Source organism: Mycteria americana, unplaced genomic scaffold (assembly GCF_035582795.1).
Source record: "Mycteria americana isolate JAX WOST 10 ecotype Jacksonville Zoo and Gardens unplaced genomic scaffold, USCA_MyAme_1.0 Scaffold_58, whole genome shotgun sequence".
Lineage (NCBI taxonomy): Eukaryota > Metazoa > Chordata > Aves > Ciconiiformes > Ciconiidae > Mycteria > Mycteria americana.
In genome coordinates, this window is record NW_027445644.1 from 56,419 (window position 1) to 75,224 (window position 18,806).

An 18,806-nucleotide genomic window follows, 5' to 3' on the forward strand; every position below is an offset into this window, starting at 1 on the left:
TTCACTGTCCCTTGGAACTGCATTCGCTGCCACACAGACATTTGCGCTCTGCTAAAGCATTGCTTCGTAATGGGGCAACACTCTGTATCTCTCTCTGGCAGAGCCCGGCTGCCAAATTGGAAACGTCCAGAGATTGCGCCCACAGGAAAGCTGCCAGCACTGAAAGCTCTAGCTGGTTTTCACTGTCCCTTGGAACTGCATTCGCTGCCACACAGACATTCGCGCTCTGCTAAAGCATTGCTTCGTAATGGGGCAACACTCTGTATCTCTCTCTGGCAGAGCCCGGCTGCCAAATTGGAAACGTCCAGACATTGCGCCCACAGGAAAGCTGCCAGCACTGAAAGCTCTAGCTGGTTTTCACTGTCCCTTGGAACTGCATTCGCTGCCACACAGACATTCGCGCTCTGCTAAAGCATTGCTTCGTAATGGGGCAACACTCTGTATCTCTCTCTGGCAGAGCCCGGCTGCCAAATTGGAAACGTCCAGAGATTGCGCCCACAGGAAAGCTGCCAGCACTGAAAGCTCTAGCTGGTTTTCACTGTCCCTTGGAACTGCATTCGCTGCCACACAGACATTCGCGCTCTGCTAAAGCATTGCTTCGTAATGGGGCAACACTCTGTATCTCTCTCTGGCAGAGCCCGGCTGCCAAATTGGAAACGTCCAGAGATTGCGCCCACAGGAAAGCTGCCAGCACTGAAAGCTCTAGCTGGTTTTCACTGTCCCTTGGAACTGCATTCGCTGCCACACAGACATTCGCGCTCTGCTAAAGCATTGCTTCGTAATGGGGCAACACTCTGTATCTCTCTCTGGCAGAGCCCGGCTGCCAAATTGGAAACGTCCAGACATTGCGCCCACAGGAAAGCTGCCAGCACTGAAAGCTCTAGCTGGTTTTCACTGTCCCTTGGAACTGCATTCGCTGCCACACAGACATTCGCGCTCTGCAAAAAGCATTGCTTCGTAATGGGGCAACACTCTGTATCTCTCTCTGGCAGAGCCCGGCTGCCAAATTGGAAACGTCCAGACATTGCGCCCACAGGAAAGCTGCCAGCACTGAAAGCTCTAGCTGGTTTTCACTGTCCCTTGGAACTGCATTCGCTGCCACACAGACATTTGCGCTCTGCTAAAGCTTAACTTGGTAATTTGGCAACACTCTGTATCTCTCTCTGGCAGAGCCCGGCTGCCAAATTGGAAACGTCCAGAGATTGCGCCCACAGGAAAGCTGCCAGCACTGAAAGCTCTAGCTGGTTTTCACTGTCCCTTGGAACTGCATTCGCTGCCACACAGACATTCGCGCTCTGCTAAAGCATTGCTTCGTAATGGGGCAACACTCTGTATCTCTCTCTGGCAGAGCCCGGCTGCCAAATTGGAAACGTCCAGACATTGCGCCCACAGGAAAGCTGCCAGCACTGAAAGCTGTAGCTGGTTTTCACTGTCCCTTGGAACTGCATTCGCTGCCACACAGACATTCGCGCTCTGCTAAAGCATTGCTTCCTAATGGGGCAACACTCTGTATCTCTCTCTGGCAGAACCGGGCTGCCAAATTGGAAACGTCCAGAGATTGCGCCCACAGGAAAGCTGCCAGCACTGAAAGCTCTAGCTGGTTTTCACTGTCCCTTGGAACTGCATTCGCTGCCACACAGACATTCGCGCTCTGCTAAAGCATTGCTTCCTAATGGGGCAACACTCTGTATCTCTCTCTGGCAGAGCCTGGCTGCCAAATTGGAAACGTCCAGAGACTGCGCCCACAGGAAAGCTGCCAGCACTGAAAGCTCTAGCTGGTTTTCACTGTCCCTTGGAACTGCATTCGCTGCCACACAGACATTCGCGCTCTGCTAAAGCATTGCTTCGTAATGGGGCAACACTCTGTATCTCTCTCTGGCAGAGCCCGGCTGCCAAATTGGAAACGTCCAGAGATTGCGCCCACAGGAAAGCTGCCAGCACTGAAAGCTCTAGCTGGTTTTCACTGTCCCTTGGAACTGCATTCGCTGCCACACAGACATTCGCGCTCTGCTAAAGCTTTGCTTGGTAAGGTGGCAACACTCTGTATCTCTCTCTGGCAGAGCCCGGCTGCCAAATTGGAAACGTCCAGAGATTGCGCCCACAGGAAAGCTGCCAGCACTGAAAGCTCTAGCTGGTTTTCACTGTCCCTTGGAACTGCATTCGCTGCCACACAGACATTCGCGCTCTGCTAAAGCTTAACTTGGTAATTGGGCAACACTCTGTATCTCTCTCTGGCAGAGCCGGGCTGCCAAATTGGAAACGTCCAGAGATTGCGCCCACAGGAAAGCTCCCAGCACTGAAAGCTCTAGCTGGTTTTCACTGTCCCTTGGAACTGCATTCGCTGCCACACAGACATTCGCGCTCTGCTAAAGCTTTACTTGGTAAGGGGGCAACACTCTGTATCTCTCTCTGGCAGAGCCCGGCTGCCAAATTGGAAACGTCCAGAGATTGCGCCCACAGGAAAGCTGCCAGCACTGAAAGCTCTAGCTGGTTTTCACTGTCCCTTGGAACTGCATTCGCTGCCACACAGACATTCGCGCTCTGCTAAAGCTTTGCTTGCTAAGGGGGCAACACTCTGTATCTCTCTCTGGCAGAGCCGGGCTGCCAAATTGGAAACGTCCAGAGATTGCGCCCACAGGAAAGCTGCCAGCACTGAAAGCTGTAGCTGGTTTTCACTGTCCCTTGGAACTGCATTCGCTGCCACACAGACATTCGCGCTCTGCTAAAGCATTGCTTGGTAATGGGGCAACACTCTGTGTCTCTCTCTGGCAGAGCCGGGCTGCCAAATTGGAAACGTCCAGAGATTGCGCCCACAGGAAAGCTGCCAGCACTGAAAGCTCTAGCTGGTTTTCACTGTCCCTTGGAACTGCATTCGCTGCCACACAGACATTCGCGCTCTGCTAAAGCTTTGCTTGGTAAGGTGGCAACACTCTGTATCTCTCTCTGGCAGAGCCAGGCTGCCAAATTGGAAACGTCCAGACATTGCGCCCACAGGAAAGCTGCCAGCACTGAAAGCTCTAGCTGGTTTTCACTGTCCCTTGGAACTGCATTCGCTGCCACACAGACATTCGCGCTCTGCTAAAGCATTGCTTCCTAATGGGGCAACACTCTGTATCTCTCTCTGGCAGAGCCCGGCTGCCAAATTGGAAACGTCCAGACATTGCGCCCACAGGAAAGCTGCCAGCACTGAAAGCTCTAGCTGGTTTTCACTGTCCCTTGGAACTGCATTCGCTGCCACACAGACATTTGCGCTCTGCTAAAGCATTGCTTCGTAATGGGGCAACACTGTATCTCTCTCTGGCAGAGCCCGGCTGCCAAATTGGAAACGTCCAGAGATTGCGCCCACAGGAAAGCTGCCAGCACTGAAAGCTCTAGCTGGTTTTCACTGTCCCTTGGAACTGCATTCGCTGCCACACAGACATTCGCGCTCTGCTAAAGCATTGCTTCGTAATGGGGCAACACTCTGTATCTCTCTCTGGCAGAGCCCGGCTGCCAAATTGGAAACGTCCAGACATTGCGCCCACAGGAAAGCTGCCAGCACTGAAAGCTCTAGCTGGTTTTCACTGTCCCTTGGAACTGCATTCGCTGCCACACAGACATTCGCGCTCTGCTAAAGCATTGCTTCGTAATGGGGCAACACTCTGTATCTCTCTCTGGCAGAGCCCGGCTGCCAAATTGGAAACGTCCAGACATTGCGCCCACAGGAAAGCTGCCAGCACTGAAAGCTCTAGCTGGTTTTCACTGTCCCTTGGAACTGCATTCGCTGCCACACAGACATTCGCGCTCTGCTGAAGCATTGCTTCGTAATGGGGCAACACTCTGTATCTCTCTCTGGCAGAGCCCGGCTGCCAAATTGGAAACGTCCAGAGATTGCGCCCACAGGAAAGCTGCCAGCACTGAAAGCTCTAGCTGGTTTTCACTGTCCCTTGGAACTGCATTCGCTGCCACACAGACATTCGCGCTCTGCTAAAGCATTGCTTCGTAATGGGGCAACACTCTGTATCTCTCTCTGGCAGAGCCCGGCTGCCAAATTGGAAACGTCCAGAGATTGCGCCCACAGGAAAGCTGCCAGCACTGAAAGCTCTAGCTGGTTTTCACTGTCCCTTGGAACTGCATTCGCTGCCACACAGACATTCGCGCTCTGCTAAAGCATTGCTTCGTAATGGGGCAACACTCTGTATCTCTCTCTGGCAGAGCCCGGCTGCCAAATTGGAAACGTCCAGAGATTGCGCCCACAGGAAAGCTGCCAGCACTGAAAGCTCTAGCTGGTTTTCACTGTCCCTTGGAACTGCATTCGCTGCCACACAGACATTTGCGCTCTGCTAAAGCATTGCTTCGTAATGGGGCAACACTCTGTATCTCTCTCTGGCAGAGCCCGGCTGCCAAATTGGAAACGTCCAGAGATTGCGCCCACAGGAAAGCTGCCAGCACTGAAAGCTCTAGCTGGTTTTCACTGTCCCTTGGAACTGCATTCGCTGCCACACAGACATTCGCGCTCTGCTAAAGCATTGCTTCGTAATGGGGCAACACTCTGTATCTCTCTCTGGCAGAGCCCGGCTGCCAAATTGGAAACGTCCAGACATTGCGCCCACAGGAAAGCTGCCAGCACTGAAAGCTCTAGCTGGTTTTCACTGTCCCTTGGAACTGCATTCGCTGCCACACAGACATTCGCGCTCTGCTAAAGCATTGCTTCCTAATGGGGCAACACTCTATATCTCTCTCTGGCAGAGCCCGGCTGCCAAATTGGAAACGTCCAGACATTGCGCCCACAGGAAAGCTGCCAGCACTGAAAGCTCTAGCTGGTTTTCACTGTCCCTTGGAACTGCATTCGCTGCCACACAGACATTCGCGCTCTGCTAAAGCATTGCTTCCTAATGGGGCAACACTCTGTATCTCTCTCTGGCAGAGCCCGGCTGCCAAATTGGAAACGTCCAGAGATTGCGCCCACAGGAAAGCTGCCAGCACTGAAAGCTCTAGCTGGTTTTCACTGTCCCTTGGAACTGCATTCGCTGCCACACAGACATTTGCGCTCTGCTAAAGCTTAACTTGGTAATTGGGCAACACTCTGTATCTCTCTCTGGCAGAGCCCGGCTGCCAAATTGGAAACGTCCAGAGATTGCGCCCACAGGAAAGCTGCCAGCACTGAAAGCTCTAGCTGGTTTTCACTGTCCCTTGGAACTGCATTCGCTGCCACACAGACATTCGCGCTCTGCTAAAGCTTAACTTGGTAATTGGGCAACACTCTGTATCTCTCTCTGGCAGAGCCCGGCTGCCAAATTGGCAACGTCCAGAGATTGCGCCCACAGGAAAGCTGCCAGCACTGAAAGCTCTAGCTGGTTTTCACTGTCCCTTGGAACTGCATTCGCTGCCACACAGACATTCGCGCTCTGCTAAAGCATTGCTTCGTAATGGGGCAACACTCTGTATCTCTCTCTGGCAGAGCCCGGCTGCCAAATTGGAAACGTCCAGAGATTGCGCCCACAGGAAAGCTGCCAGCACTGAAAGCTGTAGCTGGTTTTCACTGTCCCTTGGAACTGCATTCGCTGCCACACAGACATTCGCGCTCTGCTAAAGCGTTGCTTCGTAATGGGGCAACACTCTGTATCTCTCTCTGGCAGAGCCCGGCTGCCAAATTGGAAACGTCCAGAGATTGCGCCCACAGGAAAGCTGCCAGCACTGAAAGCTCTAGCTGGTTTTCACTGTCCCTTGGAACTGCATTCGCTGCCACACAGACATTCGCGCTCTGCTAAAGCGTTGCTTCGTAATGGGGCAACACTCTGTATCTCTCTCTGGCAGAGCCCGGCTGCCAAATTGGAAACGTCCAGACATTGCGCCCACAGGAAAGCTGCCAGCACTGAAAGCTCTAGCTGGTTTTCACTGTCCCTTGGAACTGCATTCGCTGCCACACAGACATTCGCGCTCTGCTAAAGCATTGCTTCCTAATGGGGCAACACTCTGTATCTCTCTCTGGCAGAGCCCGGCTGCCAAATTGGAAACGTCCAGAGATTGCGCCCACAGGAAAGATGCCAGCACTGAAAGCTCTAGCTGGTTTTCACTGTCCCTTGGAACTGCATTCGCTGCCACACAGACATTTGCGCTCTGCTAAAGCTTAACTTGGTAATTGGGCAACACTCTGTATCTCTCTCTGGCAGAGCCCGGCTGCCAAATTGGAAACGTCCAGAGATTGCGCCCACAGGAAAGCTGCCAGCACTGAAAGCTCTAGCTGGTTTTCACTGTCCCTTGGAACTGCATTCGCTGCCACACAGACATTCGCGCTCTGCTAAAGCATTGCTTCGTAATGGGGCAACACTCTGTATCTCTCTCTGGCAGAGCCCGGCTGCCAAATTGGAAACGTCCAGAGATTGCGCCCACAGGAAAGCTGCCAGCACTGAAAGCTCTAGCTGGTTTTCACTGTCCCTTGGAACTGCATTCGCTGCCACACAGACATTCGCGCTCTGCTAAAGCATTGCTTCGTAATGGGGCAACACTCTGTATCTCTCTCTGGCAGAGCCCGGCTGCCAAATTGGAAACGTCCAGAGATTGCGCCCACAGGAAAGCTGCCAGCACTGAAAGCTCTAGCTGGTTTTCACTGTCCCTTGGAACTGCATTCGCTGCCACACAGACATTCGCGCTCTGCTAAAGCATTGCTTCCTAATGGGGCAACACTCTGTATCTCTCTCTGGCAGAGCCCGGCTGCCAAATTGGAAACGTCCAGACATTGCGCCCACAGGAAAGCTGCCAGCACTGAAAGCTCTAGCTGGTTTTCACTGTCCCTTGGAACTGCATTCGCTGCCACACAGACATTCGCGCTCTGCTAAAGCATTGCTTCGTAATGGGGCAACACTCTGTATCTCTCTCTGGCAGAGCCCGGCTGCCAAATTGGAAACGTCCAGACATTGCGCCCACAGGAAAGCTGCCAGCACTGAAAGCTCTAGCTGGTTTTCACTGTCCCTTGGAACTGCATTCGCTGCCACACAGACATTCGCGCTCTGCTAAAGCGTTGCTTCCTAATGGGGCAACACTCTGTATCTCTCTCTGGCAGAGCCCGTCTGCCAAATTGGAAACGTCCAGAGATTGCGCCCACAGGAAAGCTGCCAGCACTGAAAGCTCTAGCTGGTTTTCACTGTCCCTTGGAACTGCATTCGCTGCCACACAGACATTCGCGCTCTGCTAAAGCATTGCTTCGTAATGGGGCAACACTCTGTATCTCTCTCTGGCAGAGCCCGGCTGCCAAATTGGAAACGTCCAGAGATTGCGCCCACAGGAAAGCTGCCAGCACTGAAAGCTCTAGCTGGTTTTCACTGTCCCTTGGAACTGCATTCGCTGCCACACAGACATTTGCGCTCTGCTAAAGCATTGCTTCGTAATGCGGCAACACTCTGTATCTCTCTCTGGCAGAGCCCGGCTGCCAAATTGGAAATGTCCAGAGATTGCGCCCACAGGAAAGCTGCCAGCACTGAAAGCTCTAGCTGGTTTTCACTGTCCCTTGGAACTGCATTCGCTGCCACACAGACATTCGCGCTCTGCTAAAGCATTGCTTCGTAATGGGGCAACACTCTGTATCTCTCTCTGGCAGAGCCCGGCTGCCAAATTGGAAACGTCCAGAGATTGCGCCCACAGGAAAGCTGCCAGCACTGAAAGCTCTAGCTGGTTTTCACTGTCCCTTGGAACTGCATTCGCTGCCACACAGACATTCGCGCTCTGCTAAAGCATTGCTTCGTAATGGGGCAACACTCTGTATCTCTCTCTGGCAGAGCCCGTCTGCCAAATTGGAAACGTCCAGAGATTGCGCCCACAGGAAAGCTGCCAGCACTGAAAGCTCTAGCTGGTTTTCACTGTCCCTTGGAACTGCATTCGCTGCCACACAGACATTCGCGCTCTGCTAAAGCATTGCTTCGTAATGGGGCAACACTCTGTATCTCTCTCTGGCAGAGCCCGGCTGCCAAATTGGAAACGTCCAGAGATTGCGCCCACAGGAAAGCTGCCAGCACTGAAAGCTCTAGCTGGTTTTCACTGTCCCTTGGAACTGCATTCGCTGCCACACAGACATTCGCGCTCTGCTAAAGCATTGCTTCATAATGGGGCAACACTCTGTATCTCTCTCTGGCAGAGCCCGGCTGCCAAATTGGAAACGTCCAGACATTGCGCCCACAGGAAAGCTGCCAGCACTGAAAGCTCTAGCTGGTTTTCACTGTCCCTTGGAACTGCATTCGCTGCCACACAGACATTCGCGCTCTGCTAAAGCATTGCTTCCTAATGGGGCAACACTCTGTATCTCTCTCTGGCAGAGCCCGTCTGCCAAATTCGAAACGTCCAGAGATTGCGCCCACAGGAAAGCTGCCAGCACTGAAAGCTCTAGCTGGTTTTCACTGTCCCTTGGAACTGCATTCGCTGCCACACAGACATTCGCGCTCTGCTAAAGCATTGCTTCGTAATGGGGCAACACTCTGTATCTCTCTCTGGCAGAGCCCGGCTGCCAAATTGGAAACGTCCAGAGATTGCGCCCACAGGAAAGCTGCCAGCACTGAAAGCTCTAGCTGGTTTTCACTGTCCCTTGGAACTGCATTCGCTGCCACACAGACATTCGCGCTCTGCTAAAGCATTGCTTCGTAATGGGGCAACACTCTGTATCTCTCTCTGGCAGAGCCCGGCTGCCAAATTGGAAACGTCCAGAGATTGCGCCCACAGGAAAGCTGCCAGCACTGAAAGCTCTAGCTGGTTTTCACTGTCCCTTGGAACTGCATTCGCTGCCACACAGACATTCGCGCTCTGCTAAAGCATTGCTTCGTAATGGGGCAACACTCTGTATCTCTCTCTGGCAGAGCCCGGCTGCCAAATTGGAAACGTCCAGAGATTGCGCCCACAGGAAAGCTGCCAGCACTGAAAGCTCTAGCTGGTTTTCACTGTCCCTTGGAACTGCATTCGCTGCCACACAGACATTTGCGCTCTGCTAAAGCATTGCTTCCTAATGGGGCAACACTCTGTATCTCTCTCTGGCAGAGCCCGTCTGCCAAATTGGAAACGTCCAGAGATTGCGCCCACAGGAAAGCTGCCAGCACTGAAAGCTCTAGCTGGTTTTCACTGTCCCTTGGAACTGCATTCGCTGCCACACAGACATTCGCGCTCTGCTAAAGCATTGCTTCGTAATGGGGCAACACTCTGTATCTCTCTCTGGCAGAGCCCGGCTGCCAAATTGGAAAAGTCCAGAGATTGCGCCCACAGGAAAGCTGCCAGCACTGAAAGCTCTAGCTGGTTTTCACTGTCCCTTGGAACTGCATTCGCTGCCACACAGACATTCGCGCTCTGCTAAAGCATTGCTTCGTAATGGGGCAACACTCTGTATCTCTCTCTGGCAGAGCCCGGCTGCCAAATTGGAAACGTCCAGAGATTGCGCCCACAGGAAAGATGCCAGCACTGAAAGCTCTAGCTGGTTTTCACTGTCCCTTGGAACTGCATTCGCTGCCACACAGACATTCGCGCTCTGCTAAAGCATTGCTTCCTAATGGGGCAACACTCTGTATCTCTCTCTGGCAGAGCCCGTCTGCCAAATTGGAAACGTCCAGAGATTGCGCCCACAGGAAAGCTGCCAGCACTGAAAGCTCTAGCTGGTTTTCACTGTCCCTTGGAACTGCATTCGCTGCCACACAGACATTCGCGCTCTGCTAAAGCATTGCTTCGTAATGGGGCAACACTCTGTATCTCTCTCTGGCAGAGCCCGGCTGCCAAATTGGAAACGTCCAGACATTGCGCCCACAGGAAAGCTGCCAGCACTGAAAGCTCTAGCTGGTTTTCACTGTCCCTTGGAACTGCATTCGCTGCCACACAGACATTCGCGCTCTGCTAAAGCATTGCTTCGTAATGGGGCAACACTCTGTATCTCTCTCTGGCAGAGCCCGGCTGCCAAATTGGAAACGTCCAGAGATTGCGCCCACAGGAAAGCTGCCAGCACTGAAAGCTCTAGCTGGTTTTCACTGTCCCTTGGAACTGCATTCGCTGCCACACAGACATTCGCGCTCCGCTAAAGCATTGCTTCCTAATGGGGCAACACTCTGTATCTCTCTCTGGCAGAGCCCGTCTGCCAAATTGGAAACGTCCAGAGATTGCGCCCACAGGAAAGCTGCCAGCACTGAAAGCTCTAGCTGGTTTTCACTGTCCCTTGGAACTGCATTCGCTGCCACACAGACATTCGCGCTCTGCTAAAGCATTGCTTCGTAATGGGGCAACACTCTGTATCTCTCTCTGGCAGAGCCCGGCTGCCAAATTGGAAACGTCCAGAGATTGCGCCCACAGGAAAGCTGCCAGCACTGAAAGCTCTAGCTGGTTTTCACTGTCCCTTGGAACTGCATTCGCTGCCACACAGACATTCGCGCTCTGCTAAAGCATTGCTTCGTAATAGGGCAACACTCTGTATCTCTCTCTGGCAGAGCCCGGCTGCCAAATTGGAAACGTCCAGAGATTGCGCCCACAGGAAAGCTGCCAGCACTGAAAGCTCTAGCTGGTTTTCACTGTCCCTTGGAACTGCATTCGCTGCCACACAGACATTTGCGCTCTGCTAAAGCATTGCTTCGTAATGGGGCAACACTCTGTATCTCTCTCTGGCAGAGCCCGTCTGCCAAATTGGAAACGTCCAGAGATTGCGCCCACAGGAAAGCTGCCAGCACTGAAAGCTCTAGCTGGTTTTCACTGTCCCTTGGAACTGCATTCGCTGCCACACAGACATTCGCGCTCTGCTAAAGCATTGCTTCGTAATGGGGCAACACTCTGTATCTCTCTCTGGCAGAGCCCGGCTGCCAAATTGGAAACGTCCAGAGATTGCGCCCACAGGAAAGCTGCCAGCACTGAAAGCTCTAGCTGGTTTTCACTGTCCCTTGGAACTGCATTCGCTGCCACACAGACATTCGCGCTCTGCTAAAGCATTGCTTCATAATGGGGCAACACTCTGTATCTCTCTCTGGCAGAGCCCGGCTGCCAAATTGGAAACGTCCAGAGATTGCGCCCACAGGAAAGCTGCCAGCACTGAAAGCTCTAGCTGGTTTTCACTGTCCCTTGGAACTGCATTCGCTGCCACACAGACATTCGCGCTCTGCTAAAGCATTGCTTCCTAATGGGGCAACACTCTGTATCTCTCTCTGGCAGAGCCCGGCTGCCAAATTGGAAACGTCCAGAGATTGCGCCCACAGGAAAGCTGCCAGCACTGAAAGCTCTAGCTGGTTTTCACTGTCCCTTGGAACTGCATTCGCTGCCACACAGACATTCGCGCTCTGCTAAAGCATTGCTTCGTAATGGGGCAACACTCTGTATCTCTCTCTGGCAGAGCCCGGCTGCCAAATTGGAAACGTCCAGAGATTGCGCCCACAGGAAAGCTGCCAGCACTGAAAGCTCTAGCTGGTTTTCACTGTCCCTTGGAACTGCATTCGCTGCCACACAGACATTCGCGCTCTGCTAAAGCATTGCTTCGTAATGGGGCAACACTCTGTATCTCTCTCTGGCAGAGCCCGGCTGCCAAATTGGAAACGTCCAGAGATTGCGCCCACAGGAAAGCTGCCAGCACTGAAAGCTCTAGCTGGTTTTCACTGTCCCTTGGAACTGCATTCGCTGCCACACAGACATTCGCGCTCTGCTAAAGCATTGCTTCGTAATGGGGCAACACTCTGTATCTCTCTCTGGCAGAGCCCGGCTGCCAAATTGGAAACGTCCAGAGATTGCGCCCACAGGAAAGCTGCCAGCACTGAAAGCTCTAGCTGGTTTTCACTGTCCCTTGGAACTGCATTCGCTGCCACACAGACATTTGCGCTCTGCTAAAGCATTGCTTCGTAATGGGGCAACACTCTGTATCTCTCTCTGGCAGAGCCCGTCTGCCAAATTGGAAACGTCCAGAGATTGCGCCCACAGGAAAGCTGCCAGCACTGAAAGCTCTAGCTGGTTTTCACTGTCCCTTGGAACTGCATTCGCTGCCACACAGACATTCGCGCTCTGCTAAAGCATTGCTTCGTAATGGGGCAACACTCTGTATCTCTCTCTGGCAGAGCCCGTCTGCCAAATTGGAAACGTCCAGAGATTGCGCCCACAGGAAAGCTGCCAGCACTGAAAGCTCTAGCTGGTTTTCACTGTCCCTTGGAACTGCATTCGCTGCCACACAGACATTCGCGCTCTGCTAAAGCATTGCTTCATAATGGGGCAACACTCTGTATCTCTCTCTGGCAGAGCCCGGCTGCCAAATTGGAAACGTCCAGAGATTGCGCCCACAGGAAAGCTGCCAGCACTGAAAGCTCTAGCTGGTTTTCACTGTCCCTTGGAACTGCATTCGCTGCCACACAGACATTCGCGCTCTGCTAAAGCATTGCTTCGTAATGGGGCAACACTCTGTATCTCTCTCTGGCAGAGCCCGGCTGCCAAATTGGAAACGTCCAGAGATTGCGCCCACAGGAAAGCTGCCAGCACTGAAAGCTCTAGCTGGTTTTCACTGTCCCTTGGAACTGCATTCGCTGCCACACAGACATTCGCGCTCTGCTAAAGCATTGCTTCCTAATGGGGCAACACTCTGTATCTCTCTCTGGCAGAGCCCGGCTGCCAAATTGGAAACGTCCAGAGATTGCGCCCACAGAAAAGCTGCCAGCACTGAAAGCTCTAGCTGGTTTTCACTGTCCCTTGGAACTGCATTCGCTGCCACACAGACATTCGCGCTCTGCTAAAGCATTGCTTCGTAATGGGGCAACACTCTGTATCTCTCTCTGGCAGAGCCCGGCTGCCAAATTGGAAACGTCCAGACATTGCGCCCACAGGAAAGCTGCCAGCACTGAAAGCTCTAGCTGGTTTTCACTGTCCCTTGGAACTGCATTCGCTGCCACACAGACATTCGCGCTCTGCTAAAGCATTGCTTCCTAATGGGGCAACACTCTGTATCTCTCTCTGGCAGAGCCCGGCTGCCAAATTGGAAACGTCCAGAGATTGCGCCCACAGGAAAGCTGCCAGCACTGAAAGCTCTAGCTGGTTTTCACTGTCCCTTGGAACTGCATTCGCTGCCACACAGACATTCGCGCTCTGCTAAAGCATTGCTTCCTAATGGGGCAACACTCTGTATCTCTCTCTGGCAGAGCCCGGCTGCCAAATTGGAAACGTCCAGAGATTGCGCCCACAGGAAAGCTGCCAGCACTGAAAGCTCTAGCTGGTTTTCACTGTCCCTTGGAACTGCATTCGCTGCCACACAGACATTTGCGCTCTGCTAAAGCATTGCTTCGTAATGGGGCAACACTCTGTATCTCTCTCTGGCAGAGCCCGGCTGCCAAATTGGAAACGTCCAGAGATTGCGCCCACAGGAAAGCTGCCAGCACTGAAAGCTCTAGCTGGTTTTCACTGTCCCTTGGAACTGCATTCGCTGCCACACAGACATTCGCGCTCTGCTAAAGCATTGCTTCGTAATGGGGCAACACTCTGTATCTCTCTCTGGCAGAGCCCGGCTGCCAAATTGGAAACGTCCAGAGATTGCGCCCACAGGAAAGCTGCCAGCACTGAAAGCTCTAGCTGGTTTTCACTGTCCCTTGGAACTGCATTCGCTGCCACACAGACATTCGCGCTCTGCTAAAGCATTGCTTCCTAATGGGGCAACACTCTGTATCTCTCTCTGGCAGAGCCCGGCTGCCAAATTGGAAACGTCCAGACATTGCGCCCACAGGAAAGCTGCCAGCACTGAAAGCTCTAGCTGGTTTTCACTGTCCCTTGGAACTGCATTCGCTGCCACACAGACATTCGCGCTCTGCTAAAGCATTGCTTCGTAATGGGGCAACACTCTGTATCTCTCTCTGGCAGAGCCCGTCTGCCAAATTGGAAACGTCCAGAGATTGCGCCCACAGGAAAGCTGCCAGCACTGAAAGCTCTAGCTGGTTTTCACTGTCCCTTGGAACTGCATTCGCTGCCACACAGACATTCGCGCTCTGCTAAAGCATTGCTTCCTAATGGGGCAACACTCTGTATCTCTCTCTGGCAGAGCCCGTCTGCCAAATTGGAAACGTCCAGACATTGCGCCCACAGGAAAGCTGCCAGCACTGAAAGCTCTAGCTGGTTTTCACTGTCCCTTGGAACTGCATTCGCTGCCACACAGACATTCGCGCTCTGCTAAAGCATTGCTTCGTAATGGGGCAACACTCTGTATCTCTCTCTGGCAGAGCCCGGCTGCCAAATTGGAAACGTCCAGAGATTGCGCCCACAGGAAAGCTGCCAGCACTGAAAGCTCTAGCTGGTTTTCACTGTCCCTTGGAACTGCATTCGCTGCCACACAGACATTCGCGCTCTGCTAAAGCATTGCTTCGTAATGGGGCAACACTCTGTATCTCTCTCTGGCAGAGCCCGGCTGCCAAATTGGAAACGTCCATAGATTGCGCCCACAGGAAAGCTGCCAGCACTGAAAGCTCTAGCTGGTTTTCACTGTCCCTTGGAACTGCATTCGCTGCCACACAGACATTTGCGCTCTGCTAAAGCATTGCTTCGTAATGGGGCAACACTCTGTATCTCTCTCTGGCAGAGCCCGGCTGCCAAATTGGAAACGTCCAGAGATTGCGCCCACAGGAAAGCTGCCAGCACTGAAAGCTCTAGCTGGTTTTCACTGTCCCTTGGAACTGCATTCGCTGCCACACAGACATTCGCGCTCTGCTAAAGCATTGCTTCGTAATGGGGCAACACTCTGTATCTCTCTCTGGCAGAGCCCGGCTGCCAAATTGGAAACGTCCAGAGATTGCGCCCACAGGAAAGCTGCCAGCACTGAAAGCTCTAGCTGGTTTTCACTGTCCCTTGGAACTGCATTCGCTGCCACACAGACATTCGCGCTCTGCTAAAGCATTGCTTCGTAATGGGGCAACACTCTGTATCTCTCTCTGGCAGAGCCCGGCTGCCAAATTGGAAACGTCCAGACATTGCGCCCACAGGAAAGCTGCCAGCACTGAAAGCTCTAGCTGGTTTTCACTGTCCCTTGGAACTGCATTCGCTGCCACACAGACATTTGCGCTCTGCTAAAGCATTGCTTCGTAATGGGGCAACACTCTGTATCTCTCTCTGGCAGAGCCCGGCTGCCAAATTGGAAACGTCCAGAGATTGCGCCCACAGGAAAGCTGCCAGCACTGAAAGCTCTAGCTGGTTTTCACTGTCCCTTGGAACTGCATTCGCTGCCACACAGACATTCGCGCTCTGCTAAAGCATTGCTTCCTAATGGGGCAACACTCTGTATCTCTCTCTGGCAGAGCCCGTCTGCCAAATTGGAAACGTCCAGAGATTGCGCCCACAGGAAAGCTGCCAGCACTGAAAGCTCTAGCTGGTTTTCACTGTCCCTTGGAACTGCATTCGCTGCCACACAGACATTCGCGCTCTGCTAAAGCATTGCTTCGTAATGGGGCAACACTCTGTATCTCTCTCTGGCAGAGCCCGGCTGCCAAATTGGAAACGTCCAGACATTGCGCCCACAGGAAAGCTGCCAGCACTGAAAGCTCTAGCTGGTTTTCACTGTCCCTTGGAACTGCATTCGCTGCCACACAGACATTCGCGCTCTGCTAAAGCATTGCTTCGTAATGGGGCAACACTCTGTATCTCTCTCTGGCAGAGCCCGGCTGCCAAATTGGAAACGTCCAGAGATTGCGCCCACAGGAAAGCTGCCAGCACTGAAAGCTCTAGCTGGTTTTCACTGTCCCTTGGAACTGCATTCGCTGCCACACAGACATTCGCGCTCTGCTAAAGCATTGCTTCCTAATGGGGCAACACTCTGTATCTCTCTCTGGCAGAGCCCGTCTGCCAAATTGGAAACGTCCAGAGATTGCGCCCACAGGAAAGCTGCCAGCACTGAAAGCTCTAGCTGGTTTTCACTGTCCCTTGGAACTGCATTCGCTGCCACACAGACATTCGCGCTCTGCTAAAGCATTGCTTCGTAATGGGGCAACACTCTGTATCTCTCTCTGGCAGAGCCCGGCTGCCAAATTGGAAACGTCCAGAGATTGCGCCCACAGGAAAGCTGCCAGCACTGAAAGCTCTAGCTGGTTTTCACTGTCCCTTGGAACTGCATTCGCTGCCACACAGACATTCGCGCTCTGCTAAAGCATTGCTTCCTAATGGGGCAACACTCTGTATCTCTCTCTGGCAGAGCCCGGCTGCCAAATTGGAAACGTCCAGAGATTGCGCCCACAGGAAAGCTGCCAGCACTGAAAGCTCTAGCTGGTTTTCACTGTCCCTTGGAACTGCATTCGCTGCCACACAGACATTTGCGCTCTGCTAAAGCATTGCTTCGTAATGGGGCAACACTCTGTATCTCTCTCTGGCAGAGCCCGTCTGCCAAATTGGAAACGTCCAGAGATTGCGCCCACAGGAAAGCTGCCAGCACTGAAAGCTCTAGCTGGTTTTCACTGTCCCTTGGAACTGCATTCGCTGCCACACAGACATTCGCGCTCTGCTAAAGCATTGCTTCGTAATGGGGCAACACTCTGTATCTCTCTCTGGCAGAGCCCGGCTGCCAAATTGGAAACGTCCAGAGATTGCGCCCACAGGAAAGCTGCCAGCACTGAAAGCTCTAGCTGGTTTTCACTGTCCCTTGGAACTGCATTCGCTGCCACACAGACATTCGCGCTCTGCTAAAGCATTGCTTCATAATGGGGCAACACTCTGTATCTCTCTCTGGCAGAGCCCGGCTGCCAAATTGGAAACGTCCAGAGATTGCGCCCACAGGAAAGCTGCCAGCACTGAAAGCTCTAGCTGGTTTTCACTGTCCCTTGGAACTGCATTCGCTGCCACACAGACATTCGCGCTCTGCTAAAGCATTGCTTCCTAATGGGGCAACACTCTGTATCTCTCTCTGGCAGAGCCCGTCTGCCAAATTGGAAACGTCCAGAGATTGCGCCCACAGGAAAGCTGCCAGCACTGAAAGCTCTAGCTGGTTTTCACTGTCCCTTGGAACTGCATTCGCTGCCACACAGACATTCGCGCTCTGCTAAAGCATTGCTTCGTAATGGGGCAACACTCTGTATCTCTCTCTGGCAGAGCCCGGCTGCCAAATTGGAAACGTCCAGAGATTGCGCCCACAGGAAAGCTGCCAGCACTGAAAGCTCTAGCTGGTTTTCACTGTCCCTTGGAACTGCATTCGCTGCCACACAGACATTCGCGCTCTGCTAAAGCATTGCTTCGTAATGGGGCAACACTCTGTATCTCTCTCTGGCAGAGCCCGGCTGCCAAATTGGAAACGTCCAGAGATTGCGCCCACAGGAAAGCTGCCAGCACTGAAAGCTCTAGCTGGTTTTCACTGTCCCTTGGAACTGCATTCGCTGCCACACAGACATTTGCGCTCTGCTAAAGCATTGCTTCGTAATGGGGCAACACTCTGTATCTCTCTCTGGCAGAGCCCGTCTGCCAAATTGGAAACGTCCAGAGATTGCGCCCACAGGAAAGCTGCCAGCACTGAAAGCTCTAGCTGGTTTTCACTGTCCCTTGGAACTGCATTCGCTGCCACACAGACATTCGCGCTCTGCTAAAGCATTGCTTCGTAATGGGGCAACACTCTGTATCTCTCTCTGGCAGAGCCCGGCTGCCAAATTGGAAACGTCCAGAGATTGCGCCCACAGGAAAGCTGCCAGCACTGAAAGCTCTAGCTGGTTTTCACTGTCCCTTGGAACTGCATTCGCTGCCACACAGACATTCGCGCTCTGCTAAAGCATTGCTTCATAATGGGGCAACACTCTGTATCTCTCTCTGGCAGAGCCCGGCTGCCAAATTGGAAACGTCCAGAGATTGCGCCCACAGGAAAGCTGCCAGCACTGAAAGCTCTATCTGGTTTTCACTGTCCCTTGGAACTGCATTCGCTGCCACACAGACATTCGCGCTCTGCTAAAGCATTGCTTCGTAATGGGGCAACACTCTGTATCTCTCTCTGGCAGAGCCCGGCTGCCAAATTGGAAACGTCCAGAGATTGCGCCCACAGGAAAGCTGCCAGCACTGAAAGCTCTAGCTGGTTTTCACTGTCCCTTGGAACTGCATTCGCTGCCACACAGACATTCGCGCTCTGCTAAAGCATTGCTTCGTAATGGGGCAACACTCTGTATCTCTCTCTGGCAGAGCCCGGCTGCCAAATTGGAAACGTCCAGAGATTGCGCCCACAGGAAAGCTGCCAGCACTGAAAGCTCTAGCTGGTTTTCACTGTCCCTTGGAACTGCATTCGCTGCCACACAGACATTCGCGCTCTGCTAAAGCATTGCTTCGTAATGGGGCAACACTCTGTATCTCTCTCTGGCAGAGCCCGGCTGCCAAATTGGAAACGTCCAGAGATTGCGCCCACAGGAAAGCTGCCAGCACTGAAAGCTCTAGCTGGTTTTCACTGTCCCTTGGAACTGCATTCGCTGCCACACAGACATTCGCGCTCTGCTAAAGCATTGCTTCGTAATGGGGCAACACTCTGTATCTCTCTCTGGCAGAGCCCGGCTGCCAAATTGGAAACGTCCAGAGATTGCGCCCACAGGAAAGCTGCCAGCACTGAAAGCTCTAGCTGGTTTTCACTGTCCCTTGGAACTGCATTCGCTGCCACACAGACATTTGCGCTCTGCTAAAGCATTGCTTCGTAATGGGGCAACACTCTGTATCTCTCTCTGGCAGAGCCCGTCTGCCAAATTGGAAACGTCCAGAGATTGCGCCCACAGGAAAGCTGCCAGCACTGAAAGCTCTAGCTGGTTTTCACTGTCCCTTGGAACTGCATTCGCTGCCACACAGACATTCGCGCTCTGCTAAAGCATTGCTTCGTAATGGGGCAACACTCTGTATCTCTCTCTGGCAGAGCCCGTCTGCCAAAT